Genomic DNA, 24177 nt, shown 5'->3' on the forward strand with positions numbered 1-24177 from the left:
GTGTTTCTGATTCAGTTGCCATTAGCACATGCAAACGCTGTTTTGTGGAAGTTATGGTTTGCCTTGGGTGCCTTCGTGCAGGGCTGCTAAATGCCATAAAACCGTCTCGCCAGACACGGAGGTGCAAGGAGCCACGTGTGTTCTGCTCTCCGCCATTTCCCTGCCTGTCCAGGGGGCAGCATGTTCTTGTCATTTGCATCCTTTCTGAAGGTAGCACAACACATTTTCTCAAGCCTGTTAGTCATCTATCATTTCCAATTTGAACGAAGCCATATTAGCATGGATGATGAGAAATTGCCCTTAACCACTAATAGCTGGATAGGATTCATATTAAAGCAGCTACCAAGACTGGGTCTGGTCTCCAGGTCTGGGGGCAAAGAAGCCAGCTGAAATGCATCCCCGGAAAGATCTGCCACACTTAGAAGCAGGGAAGCATGTGCCGGCAGTGAGAAATAGTAGGAGGCTCTGGTTTGGGAGTAGGGGAGAGGGGGCTCATCTGGGCCTGCCACTTTCCATCTCTGAACTTCCTCTATAATGACCATTGGGTCAAATGCCATTGGGCTAGGGCCCTTTCCAGGCCTGACATTCTATGATTAAAAGCTGGTCCCTATTTGTCCTCAGTTATTACATTCATTGCATGATTGCATGTGTTAAATCCTCAGTGTGTTCAAGGTTTTGTGATCAATGTTGAGGACACAGTGATGAAGAGCATGTTTCTGCATTTGCAGAAAGGAGAAAGGGGAGGGGACTAACTTATGGAGTATAGATTATGAGTCAGGTCCAGTGCTAGTGTCTTTATCTGCCAATCTCATGTCATCGACACAAGAACATTCTAAAGTAGGCATTATTGCCCCCAGTTTATAGATGGAGCTGCATTGGGAAGATTGGGTAATTTGCCCAAGGACACGGAGTTTGTAAATGGAGGTTTTGGGATGTAGAGTCTCTTAACTTTGATTCCAAATTTCTTGTTATTTTTCCGTCCTCACTGTTTTTGATAGTTTAATGTGATCCATGTGAAATATGTATAATATATCATATTTTATATCTGGAATAGCAGAGGAGGGAATATCTACCCTATTTTGCCATGTATAATCACACTTTTTTGCCCAAATTTTTTAGGGAAAAATAAGGATGTGCATTATGCATGGATAATACTAATTCTATATCTGTATAAATGTTTTTAATTCTTTTATTTATGCTTATGCTTTAAAAGTATAACTCTAGAAAGCAGTAATGATCTCCGTATGCAAAATAATACCCTGGAATACAAGAACTGGTTTTGTTTTTTAATTTAAATAAATAAACAATTGAATAAAAAAATTAAATTGAAAGATTTTCTTCCTGAAAGCTTGGGCCAAAAACCTGGGGTTGCATTATACACGGCAAATACGGTAATTCTGTTTTGGGGACATTAGGAGAGTGCACTGAGATGGTGATACGCATTGGGTTTTGAAGGATGAATGGGACTGACCGCAAGGAGAGACAGAAGTGGACTGGGGAACAGCAGAGGAAATGGTGTGTGCAAAGATACACGGCGAAAAGGAGAGCAGGTGCCTCAGGAACTGAAAATATGTCACCTCATTTCTGTAACATCGATTAACATTCAAGCTGTTGAAAATGTTCAGGTGACATTTCTCCTGTGGACACATTTCTGTCTGGATTTTACGTTTTCTTACCAGGAAGATAAGACCTCCTGTCCGGACTCATTATTCCATCTATTGGACTGCATAGGTCATGGGACGCCACCTTTGGGAGCAGATACTAGATCCAGTGGTGTGGTTGGCTTCAGCTTTGGTCCTCCTTCACTAACTCTCAGTGGAGAAGGGGGTTCCCTAAGTTTTTCTCCACCCACATTATCATTAAATATGTTTCGTTCTTTACTTGCATTGCTGGAGTTGAAGGCACAGCTGGTGGCAATTTGCTCTGGATTTGGAGGTTGTGGAGCAAACGGGAAATTTCATGCTGCAACCATGGTGGAGGCCAACGAACTTTAGTGACTCACACGGCATGTCCACAACCAGCTTCCCATGAAATTGCCTATAAGTGTGGACAGCCTGGGGAGCCGCAGCTGAACTGCTTGTCTAGAAGGCAATTCGGATCTCATAACTAGGTTCACTCCAGCACTTAATAAAACTGCACTCTTCTGTCTGCCCAGGACTGGCCAAGCTTGTCCTGTACCCTATCCCACAGTCAGTTTGCTTTCTAAAGCGGTATACTATGCAGTCCACTAGCAGTTGTTTTATCTCATCATAAGGATTTCAGGAAGTCTTTTGACTCCTGGCACAGGGTATCCTGTGCTCCTGACTAGACAAACTTGCTTACCTTGGTCTAGAATTTGACTTATGGCTTGAGTGCCTTTGGTGACATGTCTATGCTTCTAATAATATATGAATTACTCGTGCTGGACTGGTGTCAGCCAATTGTGAGAATTTAGCACTTCACCCAGACTTTGGGGATCTACCTTTAGTCCAGAATTTAAATCAATCAGTCAATAACTTCATCATCTGTTAAATAAAAAGGTCAAACTAGATAATCCCTAAAAATTTATCCAGCTCTAAAATGGTCCAGTTTCTCTTGTTCTAGCTGTACTGGAATTTAAAAACCATTGTTCACTTTCTTTCAAAGATAATCTCACTCTCTCAGAATTATTCTAAAGACACCTCTTTCTAGTTTTCTCATCTTGCTCCATTGAAACAAATCCCAATTTAGTTGGCCTCTTCTCAGAAGGACAGTTTTCCCTAACATGCTATCATCTATGTGGACCTGAAACCTTTTGGGACCCTCTCCAAGGTCTTCTCATCTCACTCCACTTCTCATCCCCTTCCAAACAGACCGCCAGCGTGGGCTGGGCTACAGTGGGTTTTGTGTGGCTGGCCATGGAAACAGTCGGGCTCTGCATTTCCAAAACTTGCTTTTGTGAGAGCTCAACCATGTTGGGGAGTTTGCAGGCCCCTCTCTTCCCCAGTTGGGTTCTTTTAAACTACAGGTCAGTGCTACATGTGTTGTAAACACGGTGGCCAACAACGAATGCCCTGGACACAATTCCCCTCCTGGCTCGTGCTGAGAGGGGATGGTCAGGTGGCTCGGAGTCTTTGTTGGCAGGAATCACTGCTCCCTCGATTTGGGAATGAAGGACCATAAATGGTGGCTGCCTTCCAAACTGCCAATAAATAAGTAAATATAGAGAGTGTTGACACTGGTCTCCCTGTCAAACGCCAAGCCGCTTCTATCCTCGTCTTAGGGGGAGACGAAAGAGAGAAGGGTTATTGAATAGGCCGTTGAGAGGTCACCTCAGTTCTACTTGGAATCTCTCCTCTTTTTGGAAGCCTTTCAATCAGATTTCTGGCCCTTCTCAGAGAGTGAGACCATTCTGTCAAACATGAGATTGTGTTAGGTTATTCGTAATAGTGGGGTGAAATGGGGCTGTTTCTAAGGAGGAATTGTTGTCAACACATTCTTAGGCTACACTTTGGAATAACTGCTGAACCCCTGAGAGGCTGAGTGTTTGGCGTGGAGTGGTCAGGGGAGGTGGTGAGACAGGCACACACCACCTTAAGAATAGTCAGCTCTGAGGCTCAATTGCCTCTTGGTCCATAGACTTACAAGGTTTTGAACCTCTGCCTCCTGAGTGAGAGGATTCTGTGCACCAGGTTTGGAGTCAGACAAAATGGTGGCCATGTTCTAAGTAGGAAAGGCACTGAGAAGAAATATCGTGTTGACTTTCAAATGCCTAGGGCTTAACATGGAGCCTGTCACAACAGAGGCCCTTAATAAATATTTGTGGAAAGAATGAATTAATCTGGAGACACTTTGCTTCCTCTCTGCTGTGATCTACCATCTCAGGCTCTTCCTGTGTTTTGAGTTACTCCATAGGCGCACTTCTAGAATGTCTTAAGCCTAAGATTAGGCTCTTTCAAATGCTTTTCTTACCACCTATTCATGCCCACCTTTCTTTTAGGACCCTCACTACCAGCGTCAGGCAGAGCTCCCCATTAAGGCAGTTTAGCTCATGCTGCACTCGCCTTTCCCTGTTTGGAATCCCATGCATTTGCTCCCTTCCCTTTCAAAAAAGAATTTAATTGCTTTCTCATTCCTTTTACCCTTCTCCTTGAAATATTTTAAAACCCTCCGATATAGACAACTCACAAACTCTAACTGAGAAACAGAGGAAAGAGAAGGCAAAGGGCTAATGGAGGGGTGAATAGCTCAATAACTTACTTCACTTTTCCTAAGATTCAGTGGGGTTTTCTTCCTTGATGGCTGGTCTCCTGGGCAGAGCCACTGGCCGTAAAGGGCCATGCTCACTTCTATTTTCCAGTATTGCTTTGACAGCTGAAGTGCATATGAGTTAACCCTTTAAATCAAAGTCTCCTTTCATTTGTTTGGTTACTGCTTCTTTAGTGTGTGACTTATGATCTACCTATTAGATATTTATTATCTGCCTGTTAGAAGACATGGTATGAACATACACACACACACATTGGCTATTATTTGGTTTTGACTAGTTTAGAAATTATTGCATTTCCTTAACAGTCTCATGGCATCTGCCCTACCCAAGAGTTCCTATTAATGGTGTTGAGATATGACTTTCAGTACTGAGGGACATTCTGTTTTCCAAGAAAGGCTCGTTTCTTCAGAACTCTCATTCATTCCAAACAGTTGTGGATTGTTGGTGTAGCAGGTAGCCTTTGATTTGGGGGTTGGTGTGGTGTAATAGGCAGCTTTTGCCATATCATAAGAGTACAGTTACATAAATGTGCCACTCATATGCTCTCACACGTTTTTAGGCATATAATAAGCTTGTTTGTGTCTATAAAGAGACACAAGCCCACGTGATTGTTGTTTTTTCCCAGGGTTCTTAATATACTTTCACTATTTATATTTTTAATTGTGTGAAAGTACCCGGAGGCTTAGTGGCAAAGGAAGAGAGTTGTAAAAATTGAATAAATAAATAAGTTAAAATTTAAAAAAAATTCTGAGTTAGTGATGTCTGACTTCCTCTATTCATGTCATTGCTACTCTTGTTGCTTTCTGGTTTTTGTTTTGCTTCTTGACTGTTGTTGTTTTCCACCAAAGCTGTCATTTATCGTGAGAACAAGAGCAGCCATGTGTTGATTTTTCTGGATTCTTTTTGGATAGTATCCCAGTGCTAATGAAGGCCCTTCCAAAGTGCTAAAGAGCTGGTGCCAAATTCAGTTATGCTGAAAGCAATAAAGCAGAGTGGTACGTAGAAAGCACATATATACCCATATATGTACATATACTTGTGGATATTTGAATTAATGTGTGTGTGCGTCTCCCTATGCTTATGTGGATACGCATACACGTTTGGGCAAACACAGAATGTGTGTGCTGGAGCTACACCCCACAAGGGAACCTGGGGGCTGCATTTTAATAAAAGGACATTTACATCTGCTCACAGAAAATTTTCATTGATCAAAAGGATGAAGAGAATTTCTAGGTTTTACAGTGTCCTAATTTGTCAGTTCGGAAGCCATTGGAAATGCACATTCACCAACTTAAATTTAGGTATGAATATGCATTTTGCTCTAGATCTTATTTGTTTTACTAAGAGACAAGGGTCTACTTCAAGAAGCACGGGGGAAGTGCTTAGCTTAGACTTAGGTGCTGTGCTTACATTGATAAAGTCTTTCGCATTGGTCTTTGAGTACTTCTGATGTAGTTTATTTCCTGAAAAGGGTGGAAATTTTATATCTGGGGCTCCCTCACTAGCCTCAGTAGATTCTCCTTGCCTTTCTCCCAATGTGTAATTATTCTCTCCTCAATTTGTTTACGCAGCTTGGAGACGGGGACAAGTTCTTTGGCGACCGTGCAACTGAGTGCAATCACCCTAAAGAGAAGCATTTAGAAGCCATAAAACCTAAATGCCCTGCCATGCATCATTACATCGCACAGTTATTCAAATTTAGTAAATTAAATTAAATAAACTCAAATAACTTGATTTCGGGGCTTTAAAAATTCATCTCTATGGTGCCCAATAGTCAATTTCCTTTATTATTATTGTTCATCAAGTAGAATTTATGTTTTTTATGAATCAAAGTCCTTGCCTGCCTCGTCGGCAGAAGCTGTTCTTGGCTGCTAGGCTGAGTGGGTGGCTTGGTGCGCCATCTACCGGCTGATACGGGTACTGCCACCGGGAGACCTCCTGACCGCAGGCTCCGGAGTTCTGGGAGCGGCGCTGAAAACCAGTGTGGCCACAATCGCACACGTCACTCTAAGAATTATGGACAGGACGGTTCTCTCAGCTAGTGTGCTAATTGCTGCCTTGGGCTTTGTCGTCGTGGGTCAGCCTGAAGTCGCAGGGACAACCCAGAGACATTTGTTTTTGAGGTTGGCGGAGTGTTTTCTGTTCTGGCTGCAAACCCAACGCGTTGGGTCTCATCCTGTTCTGCTCCCATTCTTCTTTATTAAAGTCCAGATGATCTAATCAAACGGCTGTTCACCGGTCATATCTGGGAAGCCATTCCTTCATTACCAAAGGCCAGTCTCTGTTCATGTACAGTTACTGTTTGAAGAGGACATTTGATGTTCAGAGACAGTGGCTGCCGCCACCAAAAGAGACCCCAGATAAAGACAATGATGAATTTTGCCATGGGTTATATTTAAAAAGTATTTTATTTCCAGGGAATTTTTTCCCCCATAATACTTCTGAAATGGAGTTCAATTCTGGTGTGACAGGAGTGACTGCAAGCCATGCCTTGTTTTAGAGGCTGGTTTAAATTTACATTCAGTTCAGTGAAAGTTTAGCAAATAAACAACCATCAAATGATAGCTGTGTGCACTTTAGAAGAAAAACCCCTTCAAAGCAGCATTAAAATATTCTGTATTTCAGACGTCTCTGACACTTTTGTTTAATCTATCTTGCTTCAGTAAAGTTACATTAATGAGCTGTGTACATGCTTTGACACTGGGTAAGACTATAATGATCCAAGGATCCCAACTAGGCACCGGCGAAGTCCCTTTCCCCTTGCAGGCCCCAAGTGGAGGGCTCAGAGTGGGTAATTCTGTGTCTAACGGTGTTTTGTAGTTTTGTCAGCCATCTTCTCTCCTGTCAAATGGTTCAACATAGCAACAGATGGTGTTTTAGACATTTGCTGAATATGGGTTGGTCTATTTTGTGCTTTCTCAGGAAGAGGATGGCATAAATCCACTCTGCTATGTCTAAGTTCAAATAAGATGCTATGACCATCTCTTGAGAATTCATCTTACTTCACTAAGCCTCATGGTTCAAAGTGTTAATGTGTTTTTTTCCATCCTCAAAAGGAGCTCTCCTCCCCTCCCTTTAAAAGGAAACCACTCTTTCTGCCTTATAGCACCATTCCCCATCTTTTCTAAGCATTTTCTTCAGATGTTTGAGCAGAAAAAAAGTGTAAGGGAAAAGTTGCCAGGTTGGGAACAAAGGCACATAAATAATAGTTATCTTGCACATGTTAGGTTACAAATCCCTAGTGATTTTTAAGACCATTTTATCTTCCAAGGAAGAGTCAAAACTAAGTATTATCTTTCATTTGGTTCAAGAAAAGCAGGCTGAATTGGGCTAGACAGTCTTGTTACCGAGTTTAAACTTAATGCAGAAAATCCCATTCTTGTAGGACCACCTGAGAGCTTCCTCCTTGCTCTTCAGCAGTGTGAGGAAAAACCAAAGACTCTTTCCAGGTTGTGAGCATTCAAGATGGAATCAGCTTTCCTTCACCTGTTAATCAAAGGCAAGCTCTTCTAAATACCCTGGGTTTGCAGCTCCTGTGGTGTTAGTGTTATTATGATTAGGGCCACTTTAATTATAGATGCGTTATTATAGGTGCGTCAAAATGCAGGAACGGTCCTGCATTTGGTCCAGATTCTGCAAGGCGTTGCCAACCAGCCAGCCCCTGAGCCGGGTGTCATGTCCTCCAGTTATCTACCTGTGTCCTGGTCTGTCCCTCTTACTACTCTGCCTGTCTAGCTGCAGGCTGATATAATAATTTGTTTGGGGAATTGTTTTTCTCCACTGAGTTTAAAGGGATTGGTAAAGAAGCACAAGCATGAACTAACTTCCCCCAACTCAGTTCTTAATCTGCTTATCTTATTCTTTTATGGAGAAAACCAGACACAAAGTAACTAAAAGGTAGTGCTGACACAAAAATACTTAAATGGCAGTTTTCTGACTGAATTGTTTCTCTCAAATTCAGTTTTGAAGCCCTAACCCCCAGGACTTCAGAATTTGGCCTTGCTTGGGGACTGGGGTCTTTACAGAAGTAATTAAGTTAAATGATATCATCAGAGTGGGCCCTGATCTAATCTGACTGGTGTCCTCCTAAGAAGAGGTGCTTAGGACCCGGACACGCAGAGAGGGAAGACCATTGAGGACACAGGGAGAAGATGGCTGTCCACATGCCAAGGAGGGAGGGCCTTCTGTCAGAAGGAGCCAACTTCATCGACACCTTGATCACAAACTTCTGATCTCCAGAACTATGAGACAGTAAATTTCTGTTGTGTAAGCCACCCCTTTCATGGTACATTGTTACAGCAGAGTCAGCAAACTCATACAGAAGGTGGGAAAAGTAATTCAGCTATCTGTATGTTTGGTATTCCAAAATGACTTGCATTATTTTGAACAGCCCAAGGCTCATCTTTCTTGGCTGGAAAATGAGTGTGCTTCTTGAGTGGGAGGGGTGCTTTATAGTGCTCTAAATGGGCACCTGGAAGTCTCCAGTCCGGCCCCTCTTAAGTTCATTGCTGAATCCTGGGTAGACCACGATGTAGTACTGAGGTCTATGGAGCAATTTCACTATGGTCAAATTGTGGTTAACAATGGCCACAGCTGCCTTCTAATTAGCTCATGTATCTGGACACCTTTGTTCAGACAAACTACATGCTTCAAAAAACGTAGTGCTTCATGCATCTTTTTTGCCAACGCCTCATATGATTTTGAACAATGAAACTCTGTGGACCTGCAAATTTAATCTCCAGGACTGATGTACAGGCCTGTGTCATCCAGGTGGAAAAAGGCTCAGTGAGAGCTTTTTGCTCATGCACTGGACTGTGAGGCCTCATCAGTAAATGCTCTTTGAGTACTTGCCTGGGAATAGGACCAAAGTTTTGCTTCCCTAAAATGTGTCTTTTAGGATATTGATTTTTTTAAGCTGGTTATTAAGAAGCAAAAGACTCAGAAAGCATCTTTGACCCTCTCCCTTTCCTGCCTAAAGTAATTCATATGAAAAGGCCTGCTAGAGGAAGGGAATCTTAGCATATTCTCCTTAAGGATGTCCACCTTAGCCCAATTTGAATTAAGTGTGTGGTAGAGAGGGAGGATCCAAGCAGGGGCCGCTAGCTAGATTCCTTCCTGTGTCCTGGTGATTCTGGGTGCTCTAGCAGGAATTTGTTTGCCTCACATCAGCTCCTTCTCAGCGGCCTGTGAATGGCCCATTTCCCTTTCTAAACCCCACACCCCTGCACCTTTTTCTTCTTAGCTCCACAATGGCGGGTAAGCCTCAACTGCCCGATGTGTTTAGGGTCCATATCTATGACACCACTGGCATGTACATCTGGAATAAGCTTTGTACATTTTCTCCTGTGAATCTGTCTCTGTTAATGTGATTATTAGTCCGGCTAGAAGAATTTAGAAGATGGGAGGAAAAGTATATATTTTTTAGCCCCCATACCTGATTCATCTCTTCAGCCATGCAGCTGTTTTTCCAGGGAGCACTCGGTCTGATGCTGGATTCCTTGCTGGATGCCACGGGCACTGAGTTTACTCTGCATGGTGTTGGTAGTGACCACCCAGAAGCTGAACTCACCGAGTAGCTGGACACCAGAAAAAGTACAGCTACTGCTCTGTTGTGTACAATGGATTTGAGGAAACAAATGCAACTTTCGGGTGACTTTGGTTTTTCTTTCCGTGTTAATGAATCAACATTTCAAAGCCAAGTCAAATCCTGAGAATTCAATCCCACTGAAAAAGACCGTAGAGCATTTTCATTGTTTTCTTTAATGTACATTACTATGTAACATTGGCTCACTGGAGAAGTCCTGAGATATTTCTCTGTGTGTGGAAAAAAACTAAAAATGAATCTCAAAAGGGACGGGAAAGCTGTGGAGAAGTGGGGCAAAAGGGACCTTTTACAGAGACTTTTACTGAAGCTCAGTAGCATTTAAAAAAAATCAGGTATTGTTACTAGTGCCCCTTTAAGAACCCGTGAGGTTACTAATGGATACAGGTCATGGTGACAGCATTAAATAAACCTTCAGTAATAAACAAATCATGCTGGGTTTTTCTGAGATTACCATCATCTCATGCCTGTTCCAGTAGGGCAGAGAGCGCACGGAGGAAATGAGCATGCTAGATCATATACATCACACTGTCATACCCAAGAGTGTGACAAACACCATCTCAAGGAGACTCACGCTGTCTTCCTGATAAAAGCAACAGAAATGCGCATTAGTATGGGTCCTGTACTTTACCATAAACTATTCACCGCCCTGTGTTAGGTCATGCTTCACACACACACACACACACACACACACACACCATTGAATAAAAACAAATTCAGTAGCATTAGGCATTGGCTCTGGAGATTTGGTAATTAAATACAAAAATTGGAGTGAAATTAATAAAATGAATGAAATGTGTTAACTCAAAATTATATATGTCCGTCAGCTTTGCTTTGGGTCCATAACTCACGACCTCACATAAATTAAGTTCGAAGTTTGCCCTGCTGAAAAATAACTCTTTTGCTGTTGAGAGCTTTAAGTTCAAATTTAGAAACTGTCAGCAGTGCAGTGATTTACCATTTCATGTGTTTTTTCACTGAGTATCTTTCTCCAGCTGGGTGTGTTTCGTCTCTCCCTATTCATTCCTATTTGCCACAGAGAACTGATGCGCTGTGTGTTTGCAATGTCAAGGGTCTATTTGGAATGTGACAGATATCTGTATTGTTTCTCATTTTTCGCTTGTCATCAGGGTATTTAAGGTGATACACTAAAAACATTCCTACGAGGTCACATGACAAAATATCATTTCCCTCAGGGTAATCTGATTCTAATGTTCACATTTAAAAATATGAGTTTGTTTATGGGTGAGTCGACCACTGTGTGATAAGGTGTGTTAGGCAATCAAGAGAATATTTTCATGGTTTAATAGAAAAGAGCCTGATGTTCTTCCTATCTGGATGGTCCTGGAGATGAATGTAGTGTAAAAATATGATACATTTCACTGCTACCGAAGCAGCTCAGAAATCTTTATGTGTAATGATGGGCTAACAGCTGCAAACACAAGGTGACATCTTTCACGATAAGGACACTGAGGTATTGATTAGACAAATCTATTTGGCCAAGCAGCAGTGATGTATAGATAGGGAAAGAGGATGTAGGGAGAAACTGTGAATGCACACGTTTGAAAATACCTTGCACAGCTCATAAATAATAATAATTGTAATAAACACTCTGCCAGTGGCTTAAGGATCCGAATAATATGAATTGATTGTTAATATTTTACTTGAAAGATAGATTAATTAATGCCGAATCATTCAGTAATTCTTAGAATACTATTGTACATACGACATTGAAATTCATACCAAATGAATTCATTACAAGTGAGATAATTACAGTGACTGCCCAATAAATAACAAGACATTTAGAATTCCAGGCATTAAAGCATTGAGAGGAGCAAATCCCTGGCCACCGCCGACGTGTCCGGGCACGTCAAGCACAATTCCCGAGGTTCCTTGGCCTTCCAATGTGAGTTTCCCTCGTGGCTGAGTGAGATTTCTCTGCTGACCATCTCTCCCTGCTGGGCCAAATGTGCTGAGAGTGGTGTCCAAGTCACTGCTGTTCTAGGGTGCGGGTTGTGCCACGGTCTCCTAAGCAAAGTGTCGCCAAAGAAAAGCTGATGAGCTGAAGCAAGTCACTAGGCTCTGGTTAACAAAGGCCTTGCAAAGGTTAGCCAATCGAGGCTCTGTTGTTTGGTTTGATTTGGTTGATCTTGTTATTTTTTCATTCGTCTGCCCCACCCCCCTCTGCTCTGACAATCATCAGTTTATTTTCTGTATCTCTGAGTCTGTTTCTGTTTCTGCTTTGTTTATTCATTTTTTTGTTATTTCAAGTTCCACAAATAAGTGAAGTCATACAGCATTTGTCTTTCTCTGTCTGACTTATTTCACTCAGCATAATGCCCTCTTGATCCATACATGTTGTTGCAAATGGGAACATTTTATTCTTTTTTTATGGCTGAGTCATATTCCATTGTGTATATATGAACGGTGTATTCTTTATCCATTCACTTATTGGTGGACACCTAGGTTGCCTCCTTCTCTTGGCTATTGTAAATTAACGCTGCAGTGAAAATATGGGCACATAGATCTTTTCCACCTAGTGTTTTGGTTGATCTTTCTCACCCTCCCTGCCTGCTCTCTGAGCTCTGGAGCTTGCTCTGGGCTTCCTGGGGATCTAGTAGAATCTTCTCATTTTGCATAGGCTCATTCAGCAACTGAGAGAAGTGGAGGGACTTTCCCTAAAACACACCTGTAAATCCCCAGCCCCGGGTTCTTTCTGGCCTCCAAGCACTGAGCTGGGGCCCAATGGAGGAAAATGCCAAGGTGTCTGCCATTCCAGAGGTCCTGTGGAGAAACCACAAGGTCAGAGAATATCTGAGGAATCAGAGATACTTTATGGAAGGAGCTAATTTCCTGCCCGAGGGGAAGGGCTCCTGCAGAGTGTTAGAGTTCTGGGCTTTCCAGGTCGACTTAACTAATTCAGAATCATTCCTCCTTTGCAAAAGTCAAAGATGTGAGGCTGCTCGGAGCTGGCAGGTTTGGTCATTCACTTGGTAATTCATGAGCTCAAGAGAAGAACAAAAACAGAGCATAAATATCAAATGGCTTCTCCTTTCTTCTCTCAGTATCTAAGCAGAACCCTTTGTGAGAAGCCAGGAGAGGTCACATTTCTTTACATGAGAAAAGACCAGGAGTTGAGAAAACCTCTGGAGAGAGTCAGGTGAGAGGGAAAGGGATTGGGAACTGCTGAAGGTTTGTAGGAGTCTGGCTGTGTGCTTTGTGATGTGAACCTCCGTTGCCACCTCCTCAGTCCTGACCAGGGACTTCCATCATAGGTCAGGGCTTTTAGAGGCATGGCTGCTTCGAATATGACACTATAATTAAGCTTTAATTAAGCTTTTATGTGTCAAGCACATTCTAGGATCTTGGGATAAACAGAGATGAAGACCGCAAGTCTGCCCTCACACCGAGGAAAGGGAGAGATGGCACTCGGGACTTGGTGGGTAACTATCTGATTAACATCCGTTTCTCCCACCAGACTGTAAGCTTTATGAAGGCAAGAACCAAGTTTTTTTTTGTTCACAATGCCTGGAGGCTAATCAACACTCAATGACATTTGTTAAATGCATGAGTGTTGAATCAGTTCTAAGGCTGCTGTAACAAACCCCCACCAACTAAGTGGTTTAAAATAACAGAAACCCACCCTCTTATAATGCTGGAGACCAGAAGCCCAGAACCCAGCTGTTGGCAGGGCTGGATCCTTCTTGGGGGCTCAGAGGGAGTCTCTGCTTCTTCCTTGACTCTTCACTTCCAGTGGTGGCCGTCCATTCTTGGCGTTTCTGGGATTACAGCGACAGCATCTCAATCTCTGCTTCTGATGCCACATGACTGTCATCCCTCCGTCTTCACATGGCAGTTCCCCCTCTGTGTGTGCCTGTCCATGTGTCTCTTCTTATAAGAGCACCAGTCATACTGGATTAAAGGCCCACCCTGCTCCAGTCGGGGACCTCGTTGTAACTTATGTCGGAAATACCCTGTTTTCACATTAGGTTACTTTCACAGTTGCCAGGGCTTAGGACATTGATATATCTTTTGTGGGGGGAGGGACACAGTTGAATCCGCAACAAATGATGAATAACATCAGTGCGTCTTGAGATGGGTACTCAAGGGAACCATTACCCCATCAGTTTGGACAGGACGGTCTCCAAAATCACAACATATCCACTGAGCAGTGGATGCAGCTGGACTGGGAGAAATCCAGGGCACACCTCCTGTGCCTTTCCTGTCCCCCGTGGCTCCCGCCCCTCCCTCTGGCTGCCAGCCAACCCCCACTGGCTCTACCTGCCTCTCCTCTCATCATGCAGCCTCTTTCTGCTTGCGCCCCTCCTCTGTTCACTCCTGCAGCTCCCCAGCCATGGCCCTTCTTTTCCTTCATCTGTTTCTGCTTCACATCCTCCTTAAATGTGTCACCTCAGAGGAAAGTGAGGAAGACACAGGGTGCCTTGTCTTTTTCCCGTTCCTTGTAGCTACCTAGTCAGACAGCCTGGGCTGGGCAGACAGTTCCAGTGTCCAGGAGCAAATGTTACAGGGTCTGGGACTTTACTCTGGCCTAGGCTGTCTGACTAGGTGGCTACAGGGAACATAATAGGTAATGTTTTATTAAGTCCTTAACATATGCCACATGTTTAATGCTTTATGTGTATCTGTTTTTTTTTAATCCTCATCCAAGGACATGCTTATTGATTTTGGAGGGGAAAGGAGGGAGAAAGAGAGGGAGAGAAACATCAAGATGAAAGAGAAATATCGATCGGTTGCCTCTCATACATGATACATGCCCTGACCAAAGACCGAACCTGCAGCCTAGGCATGTACACTGACTGAGGATTGAACCCATGACCTTTTGGCTTGCAGGAGTATGCTCCAACCGACTGAGCCATACGATCCAGGGAGTTTTATGAGTATCTTGACTTGACCCTTTGAGATACAAGTTGAGTAACTTGCTCAATGTTACCTAGCATATTTGGAAGTAGTTGGGACTTAAATTCAAGTTTATTTGTCATCAATGTTTGACTCTTAATACCAGGTTATCAGGCAATGGTGAGGTCCCACCTGGCCCCGGTGAGGGTGTGGTCTCCTGTGTGTGTCTGCTGTACCGAGCAGCCCCTGCAGCCACACAGGAAACTGGGTCAACTGTGAGGACAGGACGAGGGGGTGGGGTGAAGAGAGCAGCCACTGGAACAGGAGTGGAAGTGAAACGTGTCACTTCTGGGCTGAGGTTTTCAAGAATCAGATATGCTTTTACCACTTTTTTTCCCCGCTCTCTGCAAGGAGATAGTGAAGCCAGGAGATGAAAGGGGGCCGCCAACAAGGAACCCTTGTGTTGGACTATTATCTGGGTGAGAAATAAATTTTGAGTGTACTAAGCTACACAAATATGGGTGCTTATTCATTCCCTTAACTAACATAGGGTGCAAAGATAGGCTGAAGGTAGGGCGGTTTTAACTCTCGCTTGGTTCAGTTGGTAGGATTGCACACCTCCTATCAGTCATATTAGAATTCATGACAGTTTCCTGGGAGGGAAGGCCTCACTGCACCCATCCTGGGCCACACTGCCTGAATGCTTTGCCGAGGTCCGCCACCTTGAAGGAGGGTGCAGAGCAGTGGAAACATGTAGGCTTGGGAGTCAGACTACCTGAGTCCAGATCTCAGCTGGCCTTGTAAATTTGAGTGAGCTTTGAACTCTTAGGGTTCAGCTTCCTCATTTGTAAAAGGAAGGTAATGACAATACCCACTTCACTGCAGGGCTGCTGCAAGGACTAAGTCAGATCATTTACTTAAGCTCCAGAATATGTTAGCTCCAAGTCTACTAAGTTCTGAGCAACTCAGCCAATTGTAGCTATTCATCCATAGAAGGGAATTTTGGTGAGAAGAAGGGAAGAAATGTTCTACAAAGAGAACAGAACTGGGTGGAATGCCAGGGTGGGGCACAAGGTCAGCCAGCCTTCAGGCTGAAGACACAGGGGTTGGGGACAGGAGGTTGGGGTGGGGGAGTCACAGGAAGGGACACAAATAAGCACCCTCTCTTTGCCCCCCTTGACATGCTGCCTGACATGGGGCCTAGTCATAGGAAGCCCACACCACAATTGGCCTTTCCTGGGCCCTTCACATGGCTCCTGGTGCCACCTTCCCAGGGAGTGGACCCTTCCCCACACAGAGACCCCCCACCTTGTGGGTTCCCCTGCCTCCAGGTCTCTCCAGCTCTATGCCAGGGGCTTCTTCAGAGCAAAATGCTCAAAGGGCAACTTCTGTGACACTTTCAAAGTGGAAAGCACCAGAATAATTCACAATGTCCCAATTTTCTCTGTGCATTTTATTTCCTTGGGGTTTCACATTGTTACTTTCTCATTACTCTCTGTTTGGAGTAATAAAGGAACACAGAACTACACAGCAGAGGAAATAAACCAGACCAACTGCAAAGCTCCTGGCCATGGAAAAACTTGAAATCTAGTAGCAAGAGTGGCATAAATAATTCAATACGGAATGGGAACAGGGTGATTAGTGCCTTTCCCTGATGAAATGCTTTGTAGAACAGGTGGGGTTTCAGGAGGGGCAGAACGCAGTTGAAGCAAGAAAAACACTAATTGGCACTAACTGGTGCGGCTCAGTGGGTTAGGCATCATCTGCAAACCAAAAGGTCACCGATTCCACTCCCAGTCAGAGCTCATGCCCCTGGCTGGGGATATTGCGTAACAGGTCCATGTTTCGCTCCCTCTCTTCCTCCCTCCCTTCTCCTCTCTCTAAAAATAAATAAAATCTTAAAATAAAACAAAACAAAACAGTAACTGACATATGCTCTAAATGAAAGGAGAAAATGAGGGGGAAGATGCAAAATTAAGATTTTTATGAACGAGAAGCTGGAGGACCGAGAGTCTTGTGGATTTGGATAGAAGGATTTGAGGGAATGAAATCAGATAAAACACGGGGGTAGTGGAGTGCTGGCAGGCTTTGGTTTTCACACAGAGGCCCTTGATCTTCACCTAGGTGCAGAGACAATGTGTGTTAAAGAGACTGGGGTGTGTGGACTAGGTTGTAGAACCCCACCAGAAATAGCTGACTGAAAAGCAGAGCCTGGGCCTAGGAAGTGCACGTAGCGAGCATCAGGGATGACAACACTGTGCTATTGTTAAGACCTGCTTCCACCCTGAGAGCACAGGAGGACAGCAGTGGTGATGGAACAGGTAGGGGAGCTGAGTCACATGTTAAAGCATTACCAGCTGGCTGGTCTTCATCACTTGAGCACCTAATGCTGTCCTTTCTCAAACACAGTGTGAGGAAGAGAGGGAAGGAGCCGGCTTGGTAATGAGCTGCTGTGTCCTGCCACACTGTCCCTGGTGACCTCTGTGTGTCAAAGCCTTCTCCTAAAGCAACCTCCTATCACCCTCTGTGGGTGATATGCATGACGCAGCCCAGCAGTCGACGTGCTGGCCAAAGGGCTGATGGCCAACAGCAGATGCCAATGACCAATGAGGTCTTGAGGGGTTGGAGGACAGGTTGCAGGCTTCTAGGCTCAAAAGAAAAACAGGAATGAAGAAATCCAGCTTCTCTCTGTGTGTGAGTGCCTCCTCCATTTAAGAGTCTGGCACGTGAGAATTGGGGAGGGGAAACCACAGAGGAAGGGCCTAGGATAAAAGAAAGGCTATTTATTTCTTCTTCTGGTGACCTTGGGCTCCAAAGCCTCTCCTGTTCTTAAGTAACATTGCAGTGCAATAAAGCCAAAGCCACCCCTGTGGGAAAAACCAATTGGATGTATCAGTAAGCTATTGCCTCAAAATACCATCAAACGGTTTCCTCAAACTCAAGAGCTTAGGGCAGCCCTTTCTTAGTTCTTACAAGTCTGAGGGCCTGAGCTCCAGCTGGAAGTGGTCCTGGCCCTGGTGTCTTTTATCTTCCTCCTGGGACAGCAGGCTTGTTCTCCTGATGATGGCAGATGTGCAAGAGAGGGAGCCAGCCACAAAATCTTTGCTTGCATGTGTCTGCTCTCATGCCGTTGTCCAAAGCACATCAAATGGCTGAGTCAGATGTATGTGGGGGGAGGGGGGGCGCACCTTTCTGCAGTGGGGGGCACTGCGGAGTTCTGAGGCAGAGGGTGGGAAGCGAAGAACAAGAACCATTATCCAGCACCAGGCACGGGTATCCTGTTGCTGTGTGTCTCTCATGCAACAGAAAGGCTCCTGTCCTTCCTTCCTTATATTCAGACCTGCAGGACACACCTTGGGGAGGGGAGGGTGAGAAGGGGGCCCATGGGAGGGGCCTGGGAGAACACAAAATGCAGACAGCGTTTCCAGAAGGGAGATCCCTCACTGGATCTGTTGCTGGGTGAGGAGGAGAACCTCAGGCACGGTTGAGTGTGGGCCGCTCTTCCTCCCTCACCCTGATTCCAGGCTCTTGTGAAACTTCTGGGGAGCTGCCATCAGCCTGGCTCTAGTCTGGAACAGTGCGAGCTTTTCTGCCTGAGCTTTCAGGCAGAAAAGCTCAGCTGAGACCACTCAGCTGTGGTCACTTCTGCCTCTAGTTCCCTCAGGCTGGTGAGAGCCATGTTGTCTGCTATAACTCAGGGATGGACTGACCTTGACAGATGAGCAACTCATAGGCAAATCACCTTTATATGGATAAGCAGGATAGAATGAAGTTTGAACTCAGGAATGAAGAGTAACACCCTGCAAATAACCATTGTGTCAGAGACTCAGGCCAGGCCCATAATGTAGAAAAGCAGTCCTGTCCCTGCTCCAGTGACTGAGTCAGCTCTGCCAGGTTTTATGCGTCAGCCCCAGGTTCAAGGGAAGGCCCATCAGGTTTGGGGCCAAAGCTCAAGGTCTCAGAAATGAACAGTTTCTCAGAGCTGAGACACCAGGAATGATCTTCTCGTGCCTGGAGCACCCGAGTCATTGGTTAGAAGTTTTACCAGTTCTCTAAAGATTGTTGCCTCTTATGTCATTAAATCAGCTTCTACCTCAACACAATGACCAGTCGAGTGTAATTTGGAGTAAAACTTTAAGTGTAAACTATATTTTACTTACAGTTGTTCTCTTGGGAAGTTGTGTTCTGTGGTTCCTGATGGAAAACTAATACAGTGGTTGCAAAAAAGAAGCAGAGGACTTGAGAAAAGATAAATACAAGAGGTCCCAAAACTCAGGCATCAGACAAATGTACGATAAACACACAAATGCCCCTGAATTTCCAGATGTTTTGGATAGTAGATTGTAGTAGTAGACAGTTGATAGCAGAAGAAAAGCATCGAGCATATTATTTGAAAATGTACATATATTTTTTCAGAATTGAACAATATTTTATTTCTTTTTTGTTGAGGCAAAACTGACACACAACATTCTATGATTTTCAGGGGTCCAGCCTAATGATTTGATATTTATATATGCTGTGAAATGGTCACCACCGCAACTCTAGTTAACATCTATTACCACACAGAGTTATAGAATTTTTTTTGCTCACGAGAACTTTTCAGATCTACTCCATTAGCAACTTTCAAATATGCAAGATAGTGTTATTAACTGTGGTCATCACGCTGTACACTTTATCCCCACAACTCATTTGTTTTATAACTAGGAGTTTGTTCCTTTTGACCCCTCCACCCATTTTCCCACCTCCACCTCCTGCCTCTGGTTCTGGCAACTATTTATCTATTATCTGTGTCTATGAGCTTTAAATTTTTTTTTTACTTTTTTAAAAAAAGATTTTACTTATTTATTTTTAGAGAGAGGGGAGAGGAGGGAGAAAGAGAGGGAGAGAAACATTGATTGGTAACCCAGGCCTGTGCCCTGACCAGGAGTTGAACAGGTGACCTTTCTCTTTGTGGGGTGATGCCCAATCCACTGAGCCACATCGGTCAAGCTTTTCACTTTTTTTTTCTCCAGGAGATCTACAGCTTTCGGGTTTGTACCCTGACCTCAATACGATTGTGGGGAGGGTGGGTGGAGGGCAAAGTATGACATTCCTCCTTCACTAAAGCTGCACTGTTCCTGAGAGCTCAAAAACCATAGTGTCTCCATCACTTCCTTTCATTGTTTCTGTGTTTCTTGCTTTATTCTTTACAAAATGGACTGATAAAGTAAGGGCAAGGCACCAAAGAGTAATTTTAAGATTTCTCAGTCTCACAGGCCAGGAGGGAGATTGCCAGCACTTTGAATCTGATCCTGATGAGGAGGTGTGTGAGGGCCACGTGCCCCCCCACTCCCGGTGCCTGACCTGTCTCACCATTCCCGAGAGCTGGTCTGCATTGTTAGAGAGCAGCCAGAATTCAGAGGGGGGAGAAAGGAAGGTCTGTTTAGTGTAATCCAAATACGAGCACAGAACTGCAGGTGTCTGCCCAGAGGAACACAAATACCATTTCTCGTAGGCATAGGAAACCTTCCGCAGACTTGTTTAGAGAATAAAGACCAGGCAGACACCCCAGCAACGCTGACAAATCACTTCTCATACAGAGGAGAGTGCTGGTAAAGACACACACTCTCCTCAATTCCTTTTCTTTTTCTTTTAAAACTACTCTTTAGAAACAAAATCTTTATGTAATAAACAGGTTTAATTTGACACCAGTTATAAAAACACATTTGGTAGAATAAATTCTAACTCGGTGACACTGTTGGATGTGCCTGGTGATTTTTTGGTGAGTGTGTTGGTCTTGTCTAGATGCAGTTGCCAAGGGCTGCTTCCCTGCTCTCTCCTTGTGCCTGCCCCGGCCCTGGGGCCTCCCCCATGCCCCCTCCCCTGGAGCTCCTGCTCCTGTAGTGTCAATGTTTCCATATTGAGGATATTAGTGTCCTGCCACTTGAAGCATATTTCGTAAGGTCCCTTAAGAGATGGTGACTTAGAGCAAAAGAGAATGGAAGAGCTGACTTTGTTCCTCCACCTGGGGAAGGGGAAAGTCTAGTTAGAGGAAATGAAGTCTTTCGGAACTCAAAGGGGACTTGAGAACAATGCAGCCTTCTGGAAACTGTGGGGTATTGAGGGAAGTTATCCTCTGTCACAGGAAGACTGAGGGAAGCCATGTGTGTTGTGAGACCTCTGGCCTGCCTTCCAGGGCAGCTGCACAGGGACGGCCACCTGCGCAACAAGAGGGGACTTCATTTGGCAAGACTGGAAGAAGACAGAAAAGCCCCACTCTGAGTTGTTTCTATGAAAATGTGAGCATTAAAATGAACCAAACAGTTGAATATTATAGCTTTTAAAGTTTACGATGCTGAACTAGAGGGTTCTTCTCTTTCTCTTCCCTTGCTTCATTTCCCCCCTGCCCTGGTCTTTCTCTTTCCTTAAGAGAAAGCACTGGTAGAACCTGTTGGTGAATAACATGGGGTGTGGCTTTACACCTGCTCTGTCTCTTCCCAGCTGTGTGCTCTTAAGCAGTGATCTCTTTCTGCCCCAATTTCCTATAAATGTGGGTAATAATAAGTAACTCATCAATGTTTTTTTAATCTTTGGGAATAAAATACATGTTTCAGAAATAAATAATGCAATAGAATTTAAAATTCTTTCTTTCTTATTTAAGAATCTCTTCAAATTTGCTTACTTAAAAATATTAATCACCTAAATATCTTTCACTAGAAAAAAGGAATGAAGAGATTTGAGGACATAAGTTATCCCAACCACCAAAATCTAGGATATAAATTCTAGTTTCCACCATACACTTTCGAACATTTTTTATGAAGATTCTTTTATCTATGTCACCACCAGTCTGTATACCCATGCATCTCATTGTACCTCCAGTCATCCATTCAACGAGTGCTTCTAAACAGCCACCCTGTGTCTGACACAGGGCTGCACACTGGGCTTTCCAACTATAAAAGGAGAGGGAGGGAAGCTCCGCTGGAATCATAGCCAGAACACGAAACTTTGGCTCTCTATGGCAACCAACATTTTCAGTATATGTCTGTTAACTTTATATGAAATATACCCGATATTGCCATAACACCAAAAGCATGTATTGCTGCACTAAAAAACACAGTATTTTTAATTTTATTTTTTAAAATTATGGTAAAATATGCCTAACATAAAATTTACCACCTTAACCATTCTTAAGTGTGCAGTGCAGTGGCATCAGGTACATTTACATCATAGTACAATCATCACCACGCTGATCGGTCCTCACACCTTTCTGTTGTCTTGCACTGCACTTTTGTACTTAGTAAATCTAAATCCCTACTCCCCTGGTAATCACCGTTTTACTTTCTGTCTCTATGAATTTGCCTACAATAGGTGGCTCATATGAAGTGGAATCATACAGTATAGTCCTTTTGTGATTGGCTTATTTTACTTAGTGTCTCCAAGGCTCTTCCATGTTGTGTCATGTATCAGAATGTCCTTTATAAAGCTGAACAATACAATATTTCATGGTGCATATAGACCACATTTTGATTATCCATTCATCTGTCCATGGACCCTTGGGTTGCTTCCGCTTTGGTGCTATCGTGAATAACACTGCTACAAACACGGGTGCTCATGAACACTTAACATTTTGACAATAATGATTATCTGTTCAAAATTTAATACAAACACACTGCTTAATGGTAAGAACAGATAACAAAATTTTGATTTCCATAAAACTAGTTTACTCCTTCAACAAACTCCACTGTCCTCTGAGTGCCAGTGCTGGGGGCAGTGTGTTGGGTGTCCGGAGAGAATGCACAGGCTATCACAGAGCTTCTAGTCACCTGCAGGGGCAGATAGGAAACAAGTGAACATACCAGTCAGCATGTAATTATTCATCATGAGCAGTGCTGTGAAGGAAAAGAGCAGGATGCATCGAGAGAGCATTGATTGGGTGACCTGGCTCAGTCAGGGTGGTCAGGGAGGGGCTTTCTGACAAGGTGACATTTGTGCTGAGGTCTGAGGATGAGAAGAAGCCAGGCTGGTGCAGAGTGGGAGGGAAAAAACTTCTGAGCAAGGACACAGCACAGGCAAATTCCAACTAGAACTTTTTCAAATGCCCTCTTTGTGAATCAGTTCTGACTGTGTGTCTGATTGCTCAGTGCAACTTGAGTTCCTGACATTCCAGCAACTCAGAGTTTTGGTTTATGAATCAAGCATAAAGCTGCCTGTTATAGACATGCTTTGTGACTTTAGAACTGCAGCATCTTAGGGGTGAATAGAAGCATGAATATCCTTCTTCTTCAGGCTGCACACAGCCCATCCCTGTTTTAGAGCTGGGGGCCTCTGGGGAGCCCATAACAAGGATTCTTGCTGTTGCTTCCATATGGGAGGCAGTGATAAGTAAGGGGAAGCTCTCAGAATTCTCTTGGAAGGAAAGGTCTGTTGCAATATAAAGCATGACTCATCGAGAGCCTTTCCTGAGCAAAAAGTGCTTTGAAAACCTATACATTTCCTGCTTTACATTTTATACGTTGACCCACAATGGACTAATTCTCAAGTCAGGAGACTTTATGCTGTGAATTGCTAAGGAAGGTACCCTGGATTTCTAGGTGGCTAACAAAGCAGCAAACCAAAACAGTATCAGGAGGGAATGAAAAATGACATTTGCAGTCTTGACAAGGCTTCCTTTAAGCAGCATTGGCAAGTATCTCAAGCCCATGCCAGCCACCCCCATCCTCCCTCATGGTTAATGAGTGGCTCTCCAACTCAGGCCCACGTACCAAAGCTCTTTCCTCAGCATGTGTTTCACCAGCAGTGCTAGTGGAAGGAGGCTCTATTGGGTTGGGAAGTAACTCTGGACACTCACAAACACCTGTGTCTCCTAGATGACCCTGAGAGAGGATCACAGTCACAAAAAGTCTAAAAGCATTAAGCTCTTTTTATTGTTGTTGCTGTTACCTATGTTATTTTTCATTAACATAACCCCTTAGGCTACAGGAACACTTTTAATTATATCAGTAACAGGTAGCCAGTGAAATATTTCTGTTTCAGCCATTTACTTTTTCTTCACGTCATGGTGATGCAATGCCTTTTTTGCCCCTTGGATTGAAGTTGGCTTGTTCTGTTTGTTTGTTAAGGCATTTTTTAATGTTCTATGCAACATTTTTCATTTTTTTTACCACAACCTTTGGTAAGAAATATATTTTACTTCATCTGAAGTGACAAAATTTCTCAAAAGAATTATTATTCTTACCAGAGATTCAGTCTCTCTTTAATAATGTTCTACTTTATTTATTAAAATGCTAGTCAAAACCTACTAAAATGTTTAAATGTTAAAATGTCATCATGGTTCACTATTGGGTTGAGACCTGCAATTTGATGAACACTGTATAACTAGCACATCGAGACTTCCGTGGTTCATTGCCTGTTCAGACAATGCAAGTTCATCTCAACAGGCTGTGGACCCCTTCAGTACAAGATGGACTTAGTACATGGCAGCTGTTTCTAATGGATAATGGTTGATTTGGTG

General features: G+C 43.7%; 1 long non-coding RNA gene across 1 annotated transcript; it reads right to left on the reverse strand.

Annotated features, from left to right (window-relative positions):
* Positions 1 to 643: 643 nt before the first annotated feature.
* LOC118501713 lies at positions 644 to 9655 on the reverse strand. The gene is made up of 3 exons (XR_004904356.1): positions 9564 to 9655; positions 2909 to 2911; positions 644 to 657 (listed from the first exon to the last, which is right to left on the reverse strand). It is a non-coding gene; the product is annotated as an uncharacterized LOC118501713 (long non-coding RNA).
* Positions 9656 to 24177: the final 14522 nt, after the last annotated feature.

This window comes from Phyllostomus discolor, chromosome 7 (genome assembly GCF_004126475.2).
Source record: "Phyllostomus discolor isolate MPI-MPIP mPhyDis1 chromosome 7, mPhyDis1.pri.v3, whole genome shotgun sequence".
Taxonomy (NCBI): domain Eukaryota; kingdom Metazoa; phylum Chordata; class Mammalia; order Chiroptera; family Phyllostomidae; genus Phyllostomus; species Phyllostomus discolor.